The sequence below is a fragment of the Ranitomeya imitator genome, chromosome 1 (assembly GCF_032444005.1).
Source record: "Ranitomeya imitator isolate aRanImi1 chromosome 1, aRanImi1.pri, whole genome shotgun sequence".
Lineage (NCBI taxonomy): Eukaryota > Metazoa > Chordata > Amphibia > Anura > Dendrobatidae > Ranitomeya > Ranitomeya imitator.
In genome coordinates this window covers 963,482,534-963,501,788 of record NC_091282.1, presented here as the reverse complement: position 1 = coordinate 963,501,788, position 19,255 = coordinate 963,482,534, and the positions used below count along the sequence as shown (strand labels likewise).

The window sequence follows — 19,255 nt, the reverse complement described above, 5'->3', positions numbered from 1 at the left end:
CCACAAAATTGAAGGTGAGCTAAGCCCACCAGCAGAAAGTACAAAGACACTGACAAATGCTATACTTTTTTTTAGAAATTGTCTTCATTACTTATCATACATTGATGAGCAGTTGGCATTAACCCCTTCATGACCCAGCCTATTTTGACCTTAAAGACCTTGCCGTTTTTTGCAATTCTGACCAGTGTCTCTTTATGAGGTAATAACTCAGGAACGCTTCAATGGATCCTAGCGTTTCTGAGATTGTTTTTTCGTGACATATTGGGCTTCATGATAGTGGTAAATTTAGGTCAATAAATTCTGTGTTTATTTGTGATAAAAACGGAAATTTGGCGAAAATTTCGAAAATTTCACAATTTTCACATTTTGAATTTTTATTCTGTTAAACCAGAGAGTTATGTGACACAAAATAGTTAATAAATAACATTTCCCACATGTCTACTTTACATCAGCACAATTTTGGAAACAAAATTTTCTTTTGCTATGAAGTTATAAGGGTTAAAATTTGACCAGCGATTTCTCATTTTTACAACGAAATTTACAAAACCATTTTTTTTAGGGACCACCTCACATTTGAAGTCAGATTGAGGGGTCTATATGGCTGAAAATACCCAAAAGTGACACCATTCTAAAAACTGCACCCCTCAAGGTACACAAAACCACATTCAAGAAGTTTATTAACCCTTCAGGTGCTTCACAGCAGCAGAAGCAACATGGAAGGAAAAAATGAACATTTAACTTTTTAGTCACAAAAATGATCTTTCAGCAACAATTTTTTTATTTTCCCAATGGTGAAAGGAGAAACTGAACCACGAAAGTTGTTGTCCAATTTATCCTGAGTACGCTGATACTTCATATGTGGGGGTAAACCACTGTTTGGACGCACGGCAGGGCTTGGAAGGGAAGGAGCGCCATTTGACTTTTTGAATGAAAAATTGGCTGCACTCTTTAGCAGACACCATGTCACATTTGGAGAGCCCCCATGTGCCTAAAAATTGGAGCTCCCCCACAAGTGACCCCATTTTGGAAACTAGACGCCCCAAGGAACTTATCTAGATGCATAGTGAGCACTAGGTGCTTCACGAATTGATCCGTAAAAATGAAAAAGTACTTTTTTTTACAAAAAAATTATTTTAGCCTCAATTTTTTCATTTTCACATGGGCAACAGGATAAAATGGATCCTAAAATTTATTGGGCAAATTCTCCTGAGTACACCGATACCTCTCATGTGGGGGTAAACCACTGTTTGGGCTCATGGTAAGGCTCGGAAGGGAAGGAGCACCATTTGACTTTTTGAATGAAAAATTAGCTCCATCATTAGCGGACACCATGTCGCGTTTGGAGAGACCCTGTGTGCCTAAACATTGGAGCTCCCCCACAAGTGACCCCATTTTGGAAACTGGACGCCCCAAGGAACTTATCTAGATGCCTAGAGAGCACTTTAAACCCTCAGGTGCTTCACAAATTGATCCGTAAAAATGAAAAAGTACTTTTTTTTCACAAAACATTTCTTTTCGCCTCAATATTTTCATTTTCACATGGGCAATAGGATAAAATGGATACTAAAATTTGTTGGGCAATTTCTCCCGAGTCTGCCGATACCTCATATGTGGGGGTAAACACTGTTTGGGCACACGGCAGGGCTCGGAAGGGAAGGAGCGCCTTTTGACTTTTTGAATGGAAATTTAGCTCCAATTGTTAGCGGACACCATGTCGCGTTTGGAGAGCCCCTGTGTGCCTATGCCTTGGAGCTCCCCCACAAGTGACCCCATTTTGGAATCCAGACCCCCAAGGAACTTATCTAGATGCATACTGAGCACTTTAAACCCCCAGGTGCTTCACAGAAGTTTATAACGCAGAGCCATGAAAATAAAAAATAATTTTTCTTTCCTCAAAAATGATTTTTTAGCCTGGAATTTCCTATTTTGCCAACGGTAATAGGAGAAATTGGACCATAAATGTTGCTTGACCAGTTTGTCTTGAGTACGCAGATACCCCATATGTGGGGGTAAACCACTGTTTGGGCGCACGGCAGGGCTCGGAAGGGAAGGCACGCCATTTTTCTTTTTAAATGAAAAATTAGCTCCAATCATTAGCGGACACCATGTCGCATTTGGAGAGCCCCTGTGTGCTTAAACATTGGAGATCCCCCACAAATGACCCCATTTTGGAAACTAGACCCCCAAAGGAACTAATCTAGATGTGTGGTGAGCACTTTGAACCCTCAAGTGCTTCACAGAAGTTTATAACGCAGAGCCATGTAAATAAAAAAAAAAATTTTCTTTTCTCAAAAATGATTTATAGCCCGCAATTTTTTATTTTCCCAAGGGTAACAGGAGAAATTTGACCCCAATATTTGTTGTCCAGTTTCTCCTGAGTACAGTGATACCCCATATGTGGGGGTAAACTACTGTTTGGGCACATGCCGGGGCTCGGAAGTGAAGTAGTGAAGTTTTGAAATGGAGACTTTGATGGAATGCTCTACGGGCATCACGTTGCGTTTGCAGAGCCCCTGATGTGGCTAAACAGTAGAAACCCCCCACAAGTGACCCCATTTTGGAAACTAGACCCCAAAAAGAACTTATCTAGATGTGGTGAGCACTTTGAACCCCCAAGTGCTTCACAGAAGTTTACAACACAGAGCAGTGAAAATAATAAATACGTTTTCTTTCCTCAAAAATAATTATTTAGCCCAGAATTTTTTAATTTTCCCAAGGGTAACAGGAGAAATTTGACCCCAAAAGTTGTTGTCCAGTTTCTCCTGAGTACGCTGATACCCCATGTGTGGGGGTACACCACTGTTTGGGCACACGTCGGGGCTCAGAAGGGAAGTAGTGACTTTTGAAATGCAGACTTTGATGGAATGGTCTGCGGGCGTCACGTTGCGTTTGCAGAGCCCCTGGTGTGCCTAAACAGTAGAAACCCCCCACAAGTGACCCCATTTGGGAAACTAGACCCCCCAAGGAACTTATCTAGATATGTGGTGAGAACTTTGAACCCCCAAGTGCTTCACAGACGTTTACAACGCAGAGCCGTGAAAATAAAAAATCATTTTTCTTTCCTCATAAATGATGTTTTAGCAAGCATTTTTTTATTTTCTCAAGGGTAACAGGAGAAATTGGACCCCAGTAATTGTTGCACAGTTTGTCCTGACTATGCTGGTACCCCATATATGGGGGTAAACCACTGTTTGGGCACACGTCGGGGCTCGGAAGGGAGGGAGCACCATTTGACTTTTTGAATAAAAGATTGGCTGGAATCAATGGTGGCGCCATGTTGCGTTTGGAGACCCCCTGATGCGCCTAAACAGTGGAAACCCCTCAATTCTAATGCCAACACTAACCCCAATACACCCCTAACCCTAATCCCAACTCTAGCCATAACCCTAATGACAACCCTAACCCCAACACACCCCTAACCCTTATCCCAACTGTAGCCGTAACCCTAACCACAACCCTAACCCCAACACACCCCTAACCACAACCCTAATTCCAACTCAACCCTAACCCTAAGGCTCTGTGCCCACATTGCGGATTCGTGTGAGATTTTTCCGCACTATTTTTGAAAAATCCGCGGGTAAAAGGCACTACGTTTTACCTGTGGATTTACCGCGGATTTCCAGAGTTTTTTGTGCGGATTTCACCTGCGGATTCCTATTGAGGATCAGGTGTAAAACGCTGCGGAATCCGCACAAAGAATTGACATGCTGCGGAAAATACAATGCAGCGTTTCCGCGCGGTATTTTCCGCACCATGGGCACAGCGGATTTGGTTTTCTATAGGTTTACAGGGAACTGTAAACCTGATGGAACACTGCTGCGGATCCGCAGCTGCCAATCCGCTGCAGATCCGCAGCCAAATCCGCACCGTGTGCACATAGCCTAATTCTAAAGGTATGTGCACACGCTGCGGAAAATGCTGCGGATCCGCAGCAGTTTCCCATGAGTTTACATTTCAATGTAAACCTATGGGAAACAAAAATCGCTGTACACATGCTGCGGAAAAACTGCACGGAAACGCAGGGGTTTACATTCCGCAGCATGTCACTTCTTTCTGAGGATTCCGCAGCGGTTTTACAACTGCTCCAATAGAAAATCGCAGTTGTAAAACCGCAGTAAAATGCACAGAAAAACTGCGGTAAATCCGCAGTGGTTTAGCACTGTGGATTTATCAAATCCGTTGCAGAAAAATCCGCAGAGGACCAGAATACGTGTGCACATACCGTACCCTAACCCTACCCCTAACCCTAACCCTACCCCTAACCCTACCCCTAACCCTAACCCTAGTTCTAACTCCAGCCTTAGTGGGAAAAAAAAAAATTATTTATTTTATTATTGTCCCTACCTATGGGGGAAAAAGGGGGGGGGGGTATTTACTGTTTTTTTATTTTGATCACTGCGATAGGTTTTATCACAGTGATCAAAATTCACATTGGAACGAATCTGCCGGCCGGCAGATTCGGCGGGCGCACTGCGCATGCGCCCGCCATTTTGGAACATGGCGGCGCCCAGGAAAGAAGATGGACGGACCTCGGGAGGCTCGGTAAGTATAAGGGGGGGAGATCAGGGCACGGGGGGGGCGTCGGAGCACGGGGGGTGGATCGGAGCATGGGGGTGTGGATCGGTGTGCGGGCGGGTGGATCGGTGTGTGGGCGGGTGGATTGGTGTGCGGGGGGGGTGGATCGGTGTGCGGGCAGGTGGATCGGTGTGCGGGGGGGTGGATCGGTGTGCAGGGGGTGTGGATTGGAGCACGGGGGTGGGATTGGAGTACGGGGGAGCAGACAGGAGGACGGGGGAGCGGAGCACAGGACGGAGGGGAGAGGACCACAGATCGGAGGGCTGGGGGAGCGATCGGTGGGGTGGGGGCACAAAAGTGTTTCCAGCCATGGCCGATGGTATTGCAGCATCGGCCATGGCTGGATTGTAATATTTCACCAGTTTTTTAGGTGAAATATTACAAATCGCTCTGATTGGCACTTTCACAGCCAATCAGAGCGATCGTAGCCACGGGGGGGTGAAGCCACCCCCCCTTGGCTAAACTACCACTCCCCCTGTCCCTGAAGGCTGGGTGAAATTGGAGTTAACCCTTTCACCCAGCCTGCAGGAGCCCAATCCGGCCATGACGCATATGCTGCGTCACAGGTCGGATTGGCACGGGTTTTCATGACGCATACGCTGCGTCAAAGGTCGGGAAGAGGTTAATTGATATACTACCAATATTTCCACATCTATGGCCAAAACAGGAAAGTGGATCTAAATAAGTGCTGAAGTCTAGATTTCAAGGCAAACATTTAGATTTTTCATAGCTTTAATCTCACTGCTCTCACAGTAAAGAATAGCCATTTGTGATGATGATTTAACCTTCTTTTCTCTAAATGTAGAGGGGGTTTCCTTATCATCCTTGCAGGCCTAGATGTAAAAGAGTCATTAAAAAGAATACTGTATTGTCGTTCAAATTCAAATACATTGTAGTAACCCCAAGTTTGATCTTGGTATTGCAGTTCACCCATTCTCTTAATGACTTTGTTTACTTTATTTGCATCCTCTAAGTTATATTGTTCTTATACACTGGAGTCCAAAATTGTACACAATATTCTAAATGTGGCCTGGCTAGTTACATACAAAGACTCAAAACTATTTTTTGTCATAAGTCTCAATGCTACTATAAATGCATCCTGTTATTTTAGCAGCTGCCTTGCACTAGCCACTAAAGTTGAGTTTTCTGTATACTCATATGCCCAAGTATTTTCATTGTCAGTTTTACCAATTGATTCACAATTTAGTATGTAATTGAATAGTTTACTTTTTTAACTTAATGGTATGACATTACATTTAGTTACAATAAACTGCAAAAGTCTCCAGTTTGCCTAATCACTCTGTAGTATTAAATTATCCTCTGTGTTGATTACTTTGCAGAGTTTAGCATCATCTCCGAATATTATAATTCTACTTTACATATATATATATATATATATATATATATATATATATATATATATATACTAGATTGTGGCCCGATTCTAACGCATCGGGTTTTCTAGAATATGCATGTCCCCGTAGTATATGGACAATGATGATTCCAGAATTCGCAGCAGACTGTGCCCGTCGCTGATTGGTCGAGGCAACCTTTATGACATCATCGTCGCCATGGCAACCATTATGACATCTACGTCGATACTGTGCCCGTCGCTGAATCAGAAACGTGGGATTTCTACATCCTTTATGACATCATCGTCGCTGTGCCCGTTGCTGATTGGTCGAGGCCTAGCGGCCTCGACCAATCACAGACGCGGGATGTCTACATCCTTTATGACATCATCGTCGCTGTGCCGGTCGCTGATTGGTCGAGGCCTGGCGGCCTCGACCAATCAGAGACGCGGGATATCTACGTCGATACTGTGCCCGTTGCTGATTGGTCGTGAGATTTCCAGGACAGACAGACAGACAGAAAGACAGACAGAAGGAAAAACCCTTAGACAATTATATATATAGATATAGTTAGGTCCAGAAATGTTTGGACAGTGTTACACGTTTTGGCATTATGGCTTTAAAAACATATTCATAATACAGTTTTATAATCAATATGGGCTTAAAGTACAAACCCTCAGCTTTAATTTGAGGGCATTTACATCCTAACTAAGAGTTAAAGGGAACCTGTCACCCCCCCCCAGGTATTTGTAACTAAAAGAGCCACCTTGTGCAGCACTAATGCTGCATTCGGTCAAGGTGGCTCTTATAGTTGGGGTCTCTGCCAACGCTGAACTACTCATTTTCATAATTTTCCCATCATACCTGTAATTTGTCCGGGGGGCACGTCTTTTCCTCCTGGACACAAACACCTCCCAGCCATCACTCAGGCCTTCCGTGCAACGGGCGCCGCCTCCACTTCCTTCATTAACGTCCCCGGCGCCTGCGCTGTAAGTTCCCATCATGTGATGGGAGTCGAAAGGCAGCGCAAACTGCAATTGGTGACGTAATTGACAGCCAAAGATGGTTTTGAGATAACAACCGCTGAGTGTGACTTGCTATATCTCTTTCCCCGATTCTACTTTGATGATTCTCTGTGGCTATATAGGATTGTTTGTCCCATTTAGGGGTCCATGAATTCTGGCTCCATGACAAATTAATGCTAGAATATTATATCTATAAAGCCATAAATTGCATAAAACCAAGAAACGTGTAACATACACTACTAAGAATATTGAAATACCTATATAGGATGGTATTGTAACTCAGCTTTTTCTTTTAAACATTTTCCTTGTGTGTTTGTAATTTCCCCCACTTGGTGGTTTGAGTTCATCAATTTGTTGTTTGTGTAGTTAATAGTGTTGAGCGATACCGTCCGATACTTGAAAGTATCGGTATCGGATAGTATCGGCCGATACCCGAAAAATATCGGATATCGCCGATACCGATATCCGATACCAATACAAGTCAATGGGACACCAAGTATCGGAAGGTATTCTCATGGTTCCCAGGGTCTGAAGGAGAGGAAACTCTCCTTCAGGCCCTGGGATCCATAGAAATGTGTAAAATAAAGAATTAAAATAAAAAATATTGATATGCTCACCTCTCCGGCGGCCCCTGGACATCACGCTGCTAACCGGGAGGCTTCTTTGTTTAAAATGCGCGCCTTTAGGACCTGCGAATGACATCCCGGCTTCTGATTGGTCGCTTGCCATCATGTGACCGGCACGCGACCAATCAGAAGCCGCAACGTCATTCGCAGGTCCTCAATTCCTAGAATTAGGAGTTTTTGTGAATGAGAATGACGTTGCGGCTTCTGATTGGTCGCGTAAAGGATCGATTGTGACTTCTAGGATCACTACTTCCAACAGGTGGCGTGATCCAGTTCTCTTTCTCTCTATAGAGGCAATTTGCACATTAAATTTATCAGAGGAGCATCGCACGATGAATAAGCCTCCTTACCTTGCCATGCTTGAGCTGGTTTGTCACTCTCCACAAGGAGAAATGTTACAACTTAGGGTGTGTATCCACGTTCCGTAATGACTGCGCTTTGGATGGAGTGGAAAACCCGCTCCGCCCAAAGCGCCACCCCCTTCTGTACACGAGGTGATTCCAGATGTGTTCATTACACACATCCAGAATCTCCGCACCTCATATATAGGGCCCTGTGATTTACCTTGCGGCGACGGAGTGTCGCCGCAAGGTAAACAAACATGCTGCGTTCTAAAAAGACACGCCACATGTCTGTTAACGGAGGACCACCGGATGCGTGCATCAGGGAGACGGGATTTCATAAAGTCCCCTCCACCATGCTGTATCATCTGGATGCTGCGGGTTGAACGCTGCGACTGTACGCAGCGTTCAATCCGCAGCTAGTCCAGATGTAATACTGAACGTGGACACATACCCTTTGGCTCCATTCCAGAGCCTCTCACCTAGCCAAGTCAGTACTCATATTTTGCCCTGACAAGGGCCAAAAGCCTGAAACAACATGACTGCAAATTGAGATTCTGATTTGTCTTTTATCCTAAGTCGTATTGCAAGAATCATTAAATGGTCGATTGAGACACAGGATATTTGTGAATGAAACCTACACTTCAATTGCATCTCAGTTGTTTGATTTTACATAAAAAACAATGTGTGAACAAAATTGGATATTTTGACTCCATATTGAAATACAGTATATACCATGACAAAGCCACATGGCTGGTCATATATTTACAGACAATGTTTGTAGTGACACAATCTTGAGAAATGTTAACTTATTGTCTAAAAGCTTTTACCTCACATAGTTCTGTTTTTCTCGGTTTGTTGTTTGTTATAGTAAAACATGGAGATTTATTTAACCTCTGTCTGTTATGGACTTATCTAATCCTTGGGAGCTTTTATATTCTATGGGTTTATTGCCCATTGTCTGATGTTTGCCTGGTATCTCTGATTCATTTTATCCTGAAAGATGGCCACTAGAGGAAGAGGCTAAATCCAGAGTTACACAGTGTAAGGGTACCGTCACACAGTGGCACTTTTGTCGCTACGACGGTATGATTCGTGACGTTCCAGCGATATCCATACGATATCGCTGTGTCTGACACGCAGCAGCGATCAGGGATCCTGCTGAGAATCGTATGTCGTAGCAGATCGTTTGGAACATTCTTTCGTCGCTGGATCTCCCGCTGTCATCGCTAGATCGGTGTGTGTGACACCGATCTAGCGATGCGTTCGCTTGTAACCAGGGCAAACATCGGGTTACTAAGCACAGGGCCGCACTTAGTAATCCGATGTTTACCCTGGTTACCAGCGTAAATGTAAAAAAAAAAAAAAAAACAGTACATACTTACATTCCGGTGTCCGTCAGGTCCCTTGCCGTCTGCTTCCCGCACTCACTGACTGCTGGCCGTAAAGTGAAAGCAGAGCACAGCGGTGACGTCACCGCTGTGCTGTGCTTTCACTTTATGGCCGGCAGTTAGTGAGTGCGGGAAGCAGACGGCAAGGGACAGACACCGGAATGTAAGTATGTACTGTTTGTTTTTTTTTACGCTGGTAACCAGGGTAAACATCGGGTTACTAAGCGCGGTCCTGCGCTTAGTAGCCCGATGTTTACCCTGGTTACCCGGGGCCCTCGGCATCGTTGGTCGCTGGAGAGCTGTCTGTGTGACAGCTCTCCAGCGACCACACTACGACTTACCAACGATCACGGCCAGGTCGTATCGCTAGTCGTGATCGTTGGGATGAGAAAAAATATATATTTTATTATGCTCTCCTTGGGGGGTGGTGTGGTTCGATGAGCATCGCTCTTGTTGGTCCAACACCTCCTTCTTACGATCCCTATCCTCCTGCTTGCTTCATGTGGATAATGCATCCATGCATCATCCACACAAGCTCCTCGAAATTGCGCTCCTGTGCAGTTGAGGGCAGAGCAAAGTACTGCAGTGAGCAAGTGCTGGGCCTCTCTGACCTTTCCTGGCACCTGCGCACTGCAGTACTCTGAAATCTATCCTGAAGAAGGTTGTGGAGAAGGATATCCGAGATGTACTCATGTGTTATATCATAGGTTTGATGCCTTCAGTGTGAATGTACAATTTTCATAATCATGAAAATTCAGAAAACTATTTAAATGAGAAGGTGTGTCCAAACTTTTGGAATGTACTGTATATGGGGGTGAACAACCAGTTCTTTACTTGAGTAGGAAACTTTCTTCCTGTGAGAAGAACTATGTCATAAGGGAGAAAGAATGCTTGGCCATCAAGTGGGCAATCGACACCCTGAGATTTTGCCTGTTAGTCAGAAAGTTTAGGCTAATGTCAAATCATGCGCCGCTGAGATGGATGAGGGAAAAAGGGGAATAATGCCCTGCTAACTAGGTGGTCTCTGGCTCTCCAGGACTTTATTTTCCATTTGGAGCACAGGCCAAGGAGGTTGCATGGGAGTGCACATGCCCTCTCCAGAGTCCCCTGCTTAGCCAGAGAAGGTGACAAAACTCCTGGCTTCGGGCAGTGGGGGGATATGTGACAAAGTCACTGGTAAAGTAATGGAGGGAGATATGTTTCAAAACGTATAATGGCACCAGTGATATAAAACCCAGAGTTTTTCCTCCAGCACGGTAAGTGTTGTGAGGGTTAAGCTAAGTTATATTATGGGCTGATTTTTATGTATGAGTGGGAGAATGTCCACCTTATCTCCACCCACAGAGCCGGCACCGCCATTTACTTACAGGGCCTTGGTGATGTCACAATCATATGATCAATCACATGGTCTGGGGCTTAAATTCCTGACTTCTAAAGGTTTCAACGTGCAGTGTACCTGGAGAGGAAACACTCCAGGAAAGTGTTTGTGCCATGTGATATGTTAAGAACCTGAACCGTGGACATTATGCATGTGAGCGGGCTAAACCCCACTAGGAAAAGCACTGTGTTATCTTTTTGTTTTGTTCTGCTGTTTTGGCCCAGAGGGCAGTGTTTATTTTTCCAAACTTGGTTTATGCTGTCTTCAATACACCAAGCACGATCTTAAGGAGACAGTGTTCCATTTATACCTCTGTGTCCAGCCAAGTGAGCCGCACTACCACTATACATATATGTGTGTGTATGCATGTATGTATGTATGTATGTATGTATGTATGTATATATATATATATATATATATATAGTGTATTTACCATCCATTTTGCATTTGTGTACATAATGAATCTACTATAGAGCATGTACAGTAGTTACAATCTAATTGCTACATTCAAGATAATTATTAGCTAATTAAAACAAATATGTCTTCTGGGAGATGACATTTCTCAACAAGAAATCATTCAGAATGACAGCTTATTTTAATTTCTCACTAGTTATAGTGAATATGTCTTTGAAAACTGACAGTTTTTCACACTGCATAATTTACCTCCATCTCATAAATTGTAGTGCAAAGCTCTATTTCTTGAACTTTCAGCAAATCTCTAGATGTCATGCATTTTGTAGCCATCACTATATTAATCAAGGGGAATCAGTGAATATTGCTCACTTAGGCACTGTATCCCAGGACATACAAAAATTACTAGAGATAAGGCTGAAATTACGGTAGGGGTGTCTGAGCCTGAAGCCTACTAATATACATTATGTTGAATTGTGTTTGCTAACTGATCTGTGCACACACACTAGGGAACATATGTCAATTAGCAGATGATATTACATTTTGTATTTTATTGAGTGATATCCATTAAATAAACAGAGTCAAATGGATTTCTGGGGCAACAGAAGAAAGGAATCTGAAATGGCTCTATATGAAGTTAGCAAAGCAGGGAGAATGCAAACTAAATACTTTGTTTAATCAGAACTACAGTTATTTTTACGAAAAGGGTGGTTAATGAAATTACAATGTGTTAATACCATTTTTACATTGTAGATTCCTTGAAACAACTGGAAAGTTCTGCAAGTCCAACAGAACGTAACAATCATGTTATGAATAACGTAAAGATCTAACCAAGTAGAGAATAATGTTGGCGAGACAACTGAAATATATAAATACTAGAATATATCTGGAACAAGGAAGCAAACACAAGAAATGTGTCTACTGAGGGAAGATAAATGCATGGACCATGCATAGCTGCTTAGGACACAAAAACGCTTAAGCAACTGAAAGAAGTAGTGTTTTTAATAATGATGGAATAATCCCAATTGCCTTTTAGGTCAAATCTTGGATATCGAACATTAAAACATTATACATGCACATTTTCAAGGGCAACTTGTCTTGAACTTGTCTTCTCTTGGACAATTGTAATTCTTCTGTGTGCTATATCTATGTTATTCATCATGTAAAATTAATGAAAGCATACAGTGGGGCAAAAAAGTATTTAGTCAGTCAGCAATAGTGCAAGTTCCACCACTTAAAAAGATGAGAGGCATCTGTAATTTACATCATAGGTAGACCTCAACTATGAGAGACAAACTGAGAAAAAAAAATCCAGAAAATCACATTGTCTGTTTTTTTTTACATTTTATTTGCATATTATGGTGGAAAATAAGTATTTGGTCAGAAACAAAATTTCATCTCAATACTTTGTAATATATCCTTTGTTGGCAATGACAGAGGTCAAACGTTTTCTGTAAGTCTTCACAAGGTTGCCACACACTGTTGTTGGTATGTTGGCCTATTCCTCCATGCAGATCTCCTCTAGAGCAGTGATGTTTTTGGCTTTTCGCTTGGCAACACGGACTTTCAACTCCCTCCAAAGGTTTTCTATAGGGTTGAGATCTGGAGACTGGCTAGGCCACTCCAGGACCTTGAAATGCTTCTTACGAAGCCACTCCTTCACTGCCCTGGCGGTGTGCTTTGGATCATTGTCATGTTGAAAGACCCAGCCACATTTCATCTTCAATGCCCTTGCTGATTGAAGGAGGTTTGCACTCAAAATCTCATGATACATGGCCCCATTCATTCTTTCATGTACCCGGATCAGTCGTCCTGGCCCCTTTGCAGAGAAACAGCCCCAAAGCATGATGTTTCCACCACCATGCTTTACAGTAGGTATGGTGTTTGATGGATGCAACTCAGTATTCTTTTTCCTCCAAACACGACAAGTTGTGTTTCTACCAAACAGTTCCAGTTTGGTTTCATCAGACCATAGGACATTCTCCCAAAACTCCTCTGAATCATCCAAATCCTCTCTAGCAAACTTCAGATGGGCCCGGACATGTACTGGCTTAAGCAGTGGGACACATCTGGCACTGCAGGATCTGAGTCCATGGTGGCGTAGTGTGTTACTTATGGTAGGCCTTGTTACATTGGTCCCAGCTCTCTGCAGTTCATTCACTAGGTCCCCCCGCGTGGTTCTGGGATTTTTGATCACCGTTCTTGTGATCATTCTGACCCCATGCGGTGGGATTTTGCGTGGAGCCCCAGATCGAGGGAGATTATCAGTGGTCTTGTATGTCTTCCATTTTCTAATTATTGCTCCCACTGTTGATTTCTTCACTCCAAGCTGGTTGGCTATTGCAGATTCAGTCTTCCCAGCCTGGTGCAGGGCTACAATTTTGTTTCTGGTGTCCTTTGACAGCTCTTTGGTCTTCACCATGGTGGAGTTTGGAGTCAGACTGTTTGAGGGTGTGCACAGGTGTCTTTTTATACTGATAACAAGTTTAAACAGGTGCCATTACTACAGGTAATGAGTGGAGGAAAGAGGAGACTCTTAAAGAAGAAGTTACAGGTCTGTGAGAGCCAGAAATCTTGATTGTTTGTTTCTGACCAAATACTTATTTTCCACCATAATATGCAAATAAAATGTTAAAAAAACAGACAATGTGATTTTCTGGATTTTTTTTTCTCAGTTTGTCTCCCATAGTTGAGGTCTACCTATGATGTAAATTACAGACGCCTCTCATCTTTTTAAGTGGTGGAACTTGCACTATTGCTGACTGACTAAATACTTTTTTGCCCCACTGTATGTAAAGATTATTTAAGAACTATGTTGTTCCCATCATATAATTAGATTGTTATAAGCTATTATTGAGTCATACATTATTGTTAGTGTTTTAGGCAGAATTTATCAGAAATCCGTTATGTCATTAGACTGTGACCATTCATCGATATATTTCAGTATCATCTAACATTGACAATCTCTTACTCAACTCATCATAATTAAATGCTATTGTACAATGACTTTTGTATAACTCCAGTAAATCAGAATCACTGGTATGAAGGTTTATAGGTAACCTACATTGTAAAACATTCTAAGCAACTTGCCAGGTTATATAATTAATTGTTAATACTTCCATTACTTTAGACTAATAGCATGTTTCCATTAATCACATCTCTAAAGGATGAAGATATCAGTTTTACAGCCCCTTCCATACCATAACTGACAAGTTTCAAAGACAAATTGTATGGCTTTACACATTATAGAAGTAGTCAGATAATAAACAAACTATACGCCCTCAGGCCTGAAACACATCCATCAGTGCATTCAAACATTGCCATCAATTTTAGAAGACTTGACTGTAGATAAAATCAGGTAAATCATAAACAGCTCTAAACATAATATGACCGTATGCATATGATTTGTTTATTAATGTACATGTGTTAAAACACAAATATTCACATATATACAGCTCTGGCAAAACTTTAGAGATCACTGCAAAATGTTCAGTTTGTCTGATTTTTCTCCGTATAAGTATATTTTGAGTAAAATATAAATTGTTCTTTTTCATAATCATTTAGAAACAAAATACTAATGTTTTAACTCAGGAAGAGTTCAGAAATCAATATTTTGTGGAATAACCATGATTTTTAATCACAGCTTTAATGCATCTTGGCATAAAAATGTAAGCAGTTCTTCTTTATTTGATGGCTTGTGACTATCCATCATCCTCTTGATTACTTTCCAGAGGTTTTCATTGGGGTTCAGGTCTGGAGATTGGGCTGCCCATGACAGGGTTTTGATGTGATGGTCTCTTAATTTTTGCCAGAGCTGTACATTTATAAAATGAGTGATGATTTAAATATTTATTTTAAGGGATCGTCCACATCTTCCTACCTTAACCATTATTTTGGAGTCCAACGTTTAGCTTGAAGGACTTCTCCACATAAATATAGATTTCTGTTGATATACTAATATTCTCATGCTTTTTAAAATTCTTTTTAAGCTTTTACTCACAACTCTAATTTAAGGGGATTCCTTCAGTCAGCTCTGGGCTTATAAGCTAAATATTTCATTTTCATATATTTATATTATTCATCTGTTTGTTACTTAATGTCAGAGTCAATTAAATTGAATGAACACATCATAGTCTAGGTAGCAGTATAAGGCTAAGTGCACACGTTGCAGAATTGCCGCAGAAATTTCCGCGGCAATTCTGCGCCTCCTGCTGCGGGTATAGCGCATGCGGAATTGGCATGTATATTTCCGCAGAAAAAATGGTTACACTCACCTACTGCAAACAGCCGATCTCAGCGGCTTCCATTCCTATAGATGGTGTGTGTGCAGGACCTTCGATGACGTCGCGGTGACGTGACCGCGACGTCATCGCGGTCATGTGACCGCGACGTCATCGCAGGTCCTTCACACACCATCTACAGGAACGGAAGCGTGCAGCGCTGAGAGGCAGGAAGGTGAGCATATCACGATTTTTTATTTTAATTCTTTTTTTTTTTAACAATTATATGGTGCCCAGTCCGTGGAGGAGAGTCTCCTCTCCTCCACCCTGGGTACCAACCGCATATGATCTGCTTACTTCCCGCATGGTGGGCATAGCCCCATGCGGGAAGTAAGCAGATCAAAGCATTCCTAGGTGTGTGGAATCCCCGCGATTCCGCAAATTTAATGAACATGCTGCGTTTTTTTCTGGAATGCGAATCCGCTCAGGAAAAAAAAAATGCAGCATGTGCACAAAAAATGCGGATTGCATTCTATTAAATAGGATGCTTAATGTAATTTTTCCAACGGTTTTATAGCGTTTTTATAGCGATAAAAACGCGAATAATCTGCTATGTGTGCACGCAGCCTTAAACTACAATAAAAGAGTGCATACTAAACCATAGAACAACTTTGTTTGCGAACGTAAAAGTACAACTTAGTCACAAATGAGACATTGATGGTAACTGGTTGCTGGAGGCCAAAGCAAAGTGCTCTTTTATAAGGAATTGACCAGAAGTAAAGAATGACTATTGCATTTTGGAATGTTGCAAATGATCTCCTTAGGGGACAGAGGTGTATATCCGGTGGACTTTTTGATATATATGTTAACATTTTAGGTGAAAAACAAAGTAAATAGATTTATTTGTTTCGAAATGCTGAAGAAGCTCCCTGACTGTATGATTTGTCTAGCATTTCTGGAAAATTTGATCAATAATACACAAAGTGTTTTCCTGAACAAGGTCAACCTTACCTTAACCACTTCAGTTCCTCTAGGGGCTAAAAGGCTTCTCCGTCACTATTAAAGCAGATAAATTACATTTTCCCTTATGCAATTACTGATGAACTGTCTACTGGCAAGTCACAGCACCTGATTAGAAATGGATGACTAGAGCGGAGTATAAATCACAATAAAGTTTCAGATGAAAATCCTTTAAAGACCAACAACATTGTGAATCATAGTGAAAATACATTGTAAATAGTGGCATTTCTGTAGCTGGAGAGATGGCCTCTGCCTTAATCAATATACCAGCACGATCATATCCAGAATTTACAGAGTATCCAACTAAAATGTATTCTTGTTGCTACAAGTTTCTTAACGAACAAAGCGAGTCGTGCACCGCCATCATAACCGTCAGCCCCAAATACAGCTGTATACAGGTCTGAACTGACAAGGGGCTCAGAGGTCTAAGACTAATGGTTCAATATACTTGCAGGTTTGCTAGTATGTGGCATGAAACTAGGATCAGGAGAAGACCTAAGAAGCAATAAACTACATTGACCTAATTCTTTTATACTGGCTGAAGAAACTGGTAAGTTTTGCATATATCAGACCTACTGAACCAACTAATCTTTTTTCCTAAACGATCACATATAAAGGGAGGAAACAGAGCTGTTCTTCTCATTTAACTCATTAAAGGATGCATTGTTTGAGCATTGTGCTAAGATGCAGAACAAAGTAGCTTTATATGCAGATTTATGTAAAACCATTGATTACGGTAATATAATTCATAGTTGAGTGAAATGACACACACCGAGGTGTGTTATATGTGACAAACCTTTTAGTTTTATGAACACTAAGTTATCAGCTCCTGATCTCATCACTACATATTTTTAAAGCAAGTACTCCAACTATATATTGTCAATGCTTGCACTCGGCTGCATGACCAGTGCCGAAAAACAGCGCGATTTACTTTTTTTTTCAGTCTCAGCCAAGTTGATCTACCTCTGGGCAGATGGAAGATCAGTGTTCAACGCACAGTCCTCTGTGATTTATTAAAACGGAAAATACATTTCTCCTCCATGGCCAATATGATAACACAGTCACAAATAGGCAGACTAATAACAAATCTAGAATGCAGATCAATAATGGGAAAACTGATTTTCGAGCAGCACTTTAAAAAGAAAAATCGACTTGCAAACAATCCGTCTTTATCAGAGAGGCATCTCTAATGAATATAAAAAAAAAAAAAGAGAGAGATCAATGGACGAATAAAATAAGCAATGCATGGGTATGCTGCGGAATAATAATAGTGAATAATGGTTGGAGGACGGATTGTAATTATTCTTCATTAAGTTTAAAAAGAAAAGATCAGACATCAGAAAACACAGACGAAAAATGAAACCGTTTTTATTATTTCATCTGCGTTCGCTGAAAACAATCTAACACAAGGAAGCAGAATAGTATAGTATAGTATCACTAGTCAGCACAGATCATTGTGTAGGAGAGTATTCCAGTCACTTGTCCATTCAGCCTAGTTGTCTGCAAGCGTCGCTCACTGTGCAAATTGTGTTCTGACATTTATGACAGATAAGATCTTAAACTATTTATTTTTGACAATTACTTCATGTTAGTTATGCCTTCTTTAGTGTTCTAGCCTACACTTGCACTTATTTTTCCTATTGTAAGTTGGATTGCTGGGGCGGATAATAATGTATTGATAAGTGACCCTCCTTCTAAATGACCAATAGACTATTCCTAGTCTATCAATCATATCACGAATTCGCAATAATAAGTAATCCTTAAGGTCAGCAGACAAATAGTTAACGGCGATTAGTTCGGAACACTCGGAAAAGAAGGATTTACCTGTGGAAGGAGCTGATGAGGGTTTCTTCCTAGATGCAGCACACGGGAAAGAAGCAGGCGATTCAGTTGGCGAGGCGCTACCTGTCAGATCTCACCATCTGCTGGATCAGTAGCCAAGGAGGCTGAGGATACTGAACTCCTTAAAGACAAGCCAGTCCCAGGCATGCAGGCAGTCAGTGTGCTGCTCTGTAAGCATGCAGCCAGCTGGAAGGATTCACACTTCTGTGCAGCCTAGTGTTACAATGCACCTTCCTTCATGGACAAGGGGGGAGAATTCAGGGAACAGCACACACAGAAATGCTGTGGAAAGTATTTAATCTCAGAACACCAGCTGCTCCTCAGCTCTGAATGTCTTGTTGGGCTCCAGTCAGATCTCGCCCGCTCCTTCTCTCATCACCGGCACTATAACAGCATCCTTGCAGTATTATGATTGGCAGACGCAGCCAATTCCTTCAGCTGATCGCCCTCAGGACTCTCAAGGACTAGAAGCTGTTGTGATGTCATCCAGATAGTGGGATGTAACACATGGATCCTTTCCAATGGAAGCTGCAGCCTTCTCAAGGCAGAGTGATTGCATTCGAAGTCTTCAGGGATTTGCAAAAATCTGTCACCATACAGTTGGGGACACTTCTTTTTATTTTACACATCTGCTGCGCTACATGCAGACAGAAGTGTAATACCGCATCCAGCTGCTGACACCTCCAATCAATGGTGTCGTAAAGCATACTGTGGATTCTGGCTGCTACTTTTTATTTTCTTTATAGCAGTCCTGTCAGGCAAGTAAAAGAATCCAAACTCCGAAGGTTTAGTAATTAGGTGGCATGTGTTATACTAATTCTGCAAAGTCTTCAGCTCACTGATTGAAGGCACCTGTCAGGTCCCTATAATTAGGTTCTCATATTTCATATGCATTCAAAACATGCAATTAAAAAAGTAGAAAAAAATATATAAAATAAAACTATTTTAATGTGTTACGTTGTTTAGCACTTGCTTACTTGTGTAATGATCTGTAATAATAGAAAATAAGGATGCAAATGTGAAGTTCACAACCCTTAAAAATCAGATTCAGAGAGTCATGGAAGTTGTCACCTT

The 19,255-nt window shown here is 41.8% G+C and overlaps 1 protein-coding gene across 1 annotated transcript in view; it reads right to left on the bottom strand.

The window, feature by feature from the left end:
- The window catches only part of LOC138656667 (bifunctional heparan sulfate N-deacetylase/N-sulfotransferase 4-like), a 1,389,166-nt gene extending 1,370,501 nt beyond the window's left edge, over positions 1–18,665 (bottom strand). Inside the window, exon 1 of the mRNA XM_069743763.1 lies at positions 18,164–18,665. The gene's annotated coding sequence lies outside the window, so the exon portion shown is untranslated. The remainder of the gene's footprint in view (positions 1–18,163) is intronic.
- Positions 18,666–19,255: the final 590 nt, after the last annotated feature.